Source organism: Ornithodoros turicata, chromosome 6, assembly GCF_037126465.1.
Source record: "Ornithodoros turicata isolate Travis chromosome 6, ASM3712646v1, whole genome shotgun sequence".
Classification (NCBI taxonomy): domain Eukaryota; kingdom Metazoa; phylum Arthropoda; class Arachnida; order Ixodida; family Argasidae; genus Ornithodoros; species Ornithodoros turicata.
In genome coordinates this window covers 18,578,422-18,584,421 of record NC_088206.1, presented here as the reverse complement: position 1 = coordinate 18,584,421, position 6,000 = coordinate 18,578,422, and positions in this window count along the sequence as shown.

The window sequence follows — 6,000 nt, the reverse complement described above, 5'->3', positions numbered from 1 at the left end:
TTTCATTTATCTCCTATTTGTTAATTTTATTTATTTATTTATTTATGTATTTTTGGAATAGCAAGCCGACGTCCCGTTTGGCTGACCTTTAGCCTGTTTTTCTTTTTTTTTCGTCTAATAAATATATCCCCCTCCCCCGTCGCTGTCGTTGGTTGTCGTTGGTTTTCCTTGCTACGCGAACGTGAATTTGGGTTCCGGAAAAGACTGTTGCTCATTGCGTGGGCGGAAATAATTGTGCAGCGGCCGCTTGATCGATTTTTCTTATTGGTTCACGTGGAGCGTTCATGAAAAAAAAAGAAAAAGAAAATAATAAAGATAAAAATAAAAATAAATTGATCGATAAAAGAAAGAAAGAGAAACAACAAATAAAGCTGCAGTTCTAAGTACCGTTATCCTAAGAAACATTTATCTGTGTGTAATCCGCTGGCTGGCTGTTTCAACATCACGAACATTACAGGGCAGTCCTGTTGAACGTTACTGGAATGTTTGTGAAGTCGGCCTTCCACTAACCGTAAATACGAGAGATTCTCGTTAGCCTGATGAGACAGTTGACTGAGTAAGCACAAACCCGAAACGGCAAAATCGAGCAAATTGACGTTTCATGTCAAGCTAACAAACTCATCTCACTTCTCTATAAGCGCACCGAAAAAAGAAGAGGTTTATTGGTCTCGGTGGTCTCTTACACGGGCCGTGACAACGCTGACTCGTCCACCCAACGTCCCCCCCCCCCCCCCGACAACGCTGGCTGACGATAATCCCTTTACGAGCAGCTAAGTAAGCTTTTGTTCTGGTCTCCAAGGCCATGCTCTGTCCGCTGTCCATGAAAGTAAAGAGGAGAGAGGGAGCACTACAGTGCGCGTGCGCATGGCCCATCCGCATGGTCGGCGGATGGATACGGTCAAAATGTTCCGCGCGGTTTTTCCTGTGCTACGGCTAGAGGGCGACACAGAATGACGCGGTTTACGGGGCTTTGAGACGGTATTTATCCGTACTCACTTTTCATGCTTTTTTATAAAAACGGAAAGTGGTAGACATATAAATTTGATGTCTATCGATTCCTGAAATAATTCCAGAGAAAGTAAATGCAAAGTTTTTTTCGAAGTGGCTATAGAAGTTTAATAAAACCTGTTCAAAGAGGGAGGAGAAAAATTGTGTATTTTTTTCGCATTCGTGACGTCGCCGTAAAATACATACGACATATATGAGAAATCCTGTAGCGTAAATAGTTTCATCTCGTCTTCCTCTTTATGATGAAAGCACCCGCGTCAAAATCTGCGCGGCGGTTACCGAGAGAAAGCATAAAAACTGTTCCATAGGAAATACATTGGGACGGAGAGCTGGTATGCCCTCTTAACCGACCTGTGTCGCCAGGTCTGTGGCGCCATGTATCTTTTTGTTACTTCAACCATGCAGAACATCATTATACTCCTGATGTCTCTCGCTGCACCCTTCACCATCACCAGTTCAGAACCAGTTGAGTGGTTCAAAGTAACTGGTCCACCGTCAGACGATGACAGCCAATGCAGTATTGTCCACAGATCGTTTCATATCGGAGAAAGATCCTCGTGCACGTTCATTCAAGAAGACGACATTGACCCCAACAGGATTCCTCAGACGCTACCCAAGGTGCATTGTAAGTGCCGCGGGCAAAGCTGGAAGTCCTTCGGTGACTTCACATGTCAAGAAGTTACATACACATACGAGGTGGCATACCTTGCTTCTGCGGAAGGTTGCAACGAGCTTCGCTACAACAACGTAACACTGCCCGCGGCTTGTGTCTGTGCTACGTCAAGGAGTTATCGGGCTAATAGGTTACGGCACAGAACGTTAGGAAAATAAATAGTGAGTTTAAGTAAATCACTTTGCGACATCTCGGTACGGTGCACGGTACGATAATCCGAAACGATATCACAATACGAGTGTTGAATCTATATATGAAGAGGACAACGATATTTACCTGCCTCCCACGCACGCGCTTTAACCTCATTCATTCCTTTTGCACTCGTTCCAATAAACCCATCGTCTACCCGTCTCTCTGTCTAGTCTTCCACAAACTGGTGCCGAAACCTTTGGCGCTGACCGTACTGTGACAGGGAGAACTACAGAAAGGCAAATCGATACCGACTGCATCATGGAAAGGCCCCAGCTCCTCAAGAAGAGAAAGGTGTTGCGCACACAGGTAACGACCCTCGTTCATGACATCGAACAGCGTATAGCAACAGCCAACTGCAACCTTACCGAATTGAAGGAACGTTTAGATCGTCTCAACAACGTCAACGCTCTTCTTAAGGACGTAGACTCCGAAATTGATTGATTGATTAACAGAAGAGGAGTTTGAAGAGGAGTATACTCGACAGATAGAATATCAAAATCGGGTTGGAAAAACTACGTTTCAGGCGAAAGAGTCGTTGCTACTCAAGACAAACGCTTCAGCGACTGTACAAAACGCAGCACAGCATGATTCAACCGATCGAACGTCTGAGACGAATCGAGATGATGTTCAACCATCACAAGCCAACAATGCACGAGGTACGGAACACGGTGCTGTACGACTTCCTAAACTGTGCTTAATGAAGTTTGACGGAAGACGACATAGATCGCAACAGTTTCAGAGCCAGTTCCAGTCTACGATACATGAAAACCGCGGTTTGTCCAATGCGGACAAGATGAATTACCTGATGGCGGCATTACAAGGCGAGGCCGCAAACGCGGTGCAAGGGTTTCAATTAACGTCGGGTACCTACGACACTGCACTCAGCATATTACGTGAGCGGTTTGGCAGTGACCATCTCCTGGTACAGGAGCATTTACAGAAACTTGCCGATATAGAACCAGTACGATCCAGTCGTCAAGTGTACCTACTACGCAAGTTACATGATACGATCCAGGCTCATATCAGAGGACTGCAGTGCCTTGGAACAACGATGGAGTCATACTGCTCTATGTTATACCCGGTACTGCTCAGAGCACTTGCGAACGATATGGCGCTGCAGTTCCACAGAATGCTCAACGATAAGCTCCCGCAAACAAAAAGCACTGCTGGAGAATCGTCGACATCCACAGCTGCTTCGTATCATAAACTCATCACCTATCACGGGAATGAGGTCAGATATCGCGAAGAGCTCAATGAGCGAACTTCCGACCATGCCACAATGCAGAATCTGTCGAGAGGGGATAAATACAATAGAACTAGAAGGCAAACGGAAGCTCCCGTAACAACATTGCATAGCGTTACCAAGCCTGGAAAACGACAGTCGTGCGTCTTCTGCAACGATACAGCGCATAACACGGTAGAATGTACTAGCAGCAAGTCGCTAGATGAGTAGAAGAGAACGCTAGCAATGCGGCATCTATGCTTTAGATGCACGAAGCCCAATCACTTCGCAAAGCAGTGCAGAAGTAATCCAAGATGCGCAACATTGCTGAATGCGCAACAATGCTGAATGAAAGAAAGCAGCCGAGGCAGCAATGCAAAGTGTAGCTGTCGTGTAGCACATCTCTTTTTACACCTCGAGTCAGAAAAATGTACAGGAATGTCGCGAACCTTTTGGAGGTGGGGCTGTAGGAGGTGAATGGGCTCACCACTTCTTGGTTTGTCAATTTGTTATATCCGCTCTATGAATTCGGCAAGATTCCGAGCGATGCAGGGAGGTGGTGCGCGGCAGTCGCACGCCGTTTTTACCGTCTGACGAACCGGTTACCGCTTCATATTTTTTCGGTTCAGTTCCGGTTCTTTCAAGGGGAGAGTAAAAATTTTTACGGTTCGGTTCGGTTTCGGTTCGCCAAAAAATAACTGTTCTTTGCAGTTTTCGGTTACGGTTCAGTTCCGGTTTCGACCCCTGGTTTTTAGTGTACCTTGTGACCAACAAATTTGTGACCTGCTGTAACAAATGTGACAAACTGAAAGCTATTATGGTGAACTGTATGGTGTGAACCGAAGGTGACCACCAGATGGCACAGCCACCGAACTTTGCACTGAACGTATCATCGGTATAGGTGCATTTTTGCTTGCACCTCCTGCACTACATCCGAGCTGGGTTATTTCCGTGCTGCACTTTTCTGTTGGAAAGAAAGACATTACTAATAAAGTTCCTATCATCTGGAAAGTGCAGCTCACGAAAACCCGTCTTGCGTGCAGTTCAAGTTAGTGCAATCCAGTGCAAGCAAAAAGAATGCGCCTTATGTGTCGTGTGTCTAGTTGATGTGTCCTGTTTTCTTCTTTTTTTTTCTTTTTTTCGTGTTTCCCTTTCTTTCTTGTCTTTTTCTGTAGCTCTCTGTGGCAACTTGCCGCCCGTCTCGGCAGGCAGACCGCCCTCCCTTTCTTGTTTTTTTCTTTCTTTCGATAACGATACCCCCCCCCCCCCCCCGTGGAAGGAGACGGTACGGTTAATCAACGTCGTAGCGCTCCCGCATGGCAAACCGTGAACCGTGCAGTGATGTTACTCTGTTGAGGAGGTCTATTGCCATCCATTTCGTTGCATCCATGAGAGGGTTACTCGCAACCACATTGATCAGCATGAAAATGCTACGCGAGTCCGCACCGCCATCTGGATTCTCGCGTGGTTGGCGTAGTCTTCTCCTCGCGGAGCCCGGCAACCCGCGTTAATCCGATAACACGGTACGCTATGGACCTTTTTCTCAACGGCGCATGCGCACGACTTCGAGGCGCCGGAGAGGGTTATTTCCGTCTCCACTAGATGGCGCAGTAAGAGAACGACAGAAGTGGGAACCAGTGTGGAGACCGCACGAACGGCGCGAGCTCATCTGTCCTACAGATCCACTAAATAGGGAGCAGAGTAGAGACACTGCGACACTGACAGTAGCCTAGCTTGAAGTACGTCATGCGATGTCCTCCATCGCCGTCCTCAAGACCTGTTTCTGTGCGCCAGCTGGCGCGAGTAAGCAGCTATGTCGGCGCCCCAATATATGCAACGCGTGGTCCTAGATCCACTAAATAGGGAGCAGAGTAGCGACAGTGAGCCACGCCTTCGAGCGAGACCGCCATCTTCGTTCCGGCGCGGCTGCGTCGCCTGGCAATGGGACGCTAATCTCCCCCTTCTCCGGCGGAGCGCGCAGTCGAGCCAGCTCACAACCCAGGAAACCGGTTTTGCATGGAGGTGACTCAACATGGGCGGCGAGTTCTTGGAAGGAGAAACCACGTGACACAATCGGCCCAATCGTGGACACCGGACGGTGGCTCCGGCGCGGAAAAGGAATACGACACTCTGCCCCTATTTAGTGACTCTAATCTGTCCCACTCCGGATGGGTTTTGGTCCTTTGTGCTACCCACGGGGATTTGTTTTGGAGTGCGCCGAGCATGGCTCACTGGAGAGCCCTAGGATACAATGAGTATATGAAAAAGAGCCGTTTATAGGGAGAGTTTGGCCATTAGTAGGAGCCTAGCTTGAAGTGCGTCATGCGACGTCCTCCATCGCCGTCCTCAAGACCTGCTTCTGTGGGCCAGCTGGCGCGAGTGAGCAGCAACGTCGCAGCGCGCCAAAATATGCAACGCGCGGTAGTTTAGCAGACGACATGGTACTTTCAAATACACGGTCTCGAGTTGCTCGCACTTGGCAAGATGCATCGCTTTTTTTTGTCAAGTTCTTACAGGTTTTGTAGCTCTCCTAGACGCATACTCCCCCGAAGAACCGGCTGATGAAACTCCCTACTGTTTGCATCCGTGGCCGCTTGGGACTGAAATGGCGCTGTGCAAACTTTGCTGCAACAGCTCCCTATTGTCCCGTCGACAGTCGTCCGCCGACGGCACATTGATGCTGATCGTTGTTTACGATGCAAGAAGGGAAGACACGTGCGCACATCGTCCTTCGAAAGACCTTTGTCCTTGAACGCTTTCAGTTTGGCAACAAAGCCCCTCTTATCACAGGCGGCTGTGGGGCATAAGTCGGTTATTCCTGTAGATTACATTCATTGCGATAACAAAGCTGGCGGACAGCATCAAAATGGCGCGCACCAGATGGCTGATAAGGGGATTCTGCTTG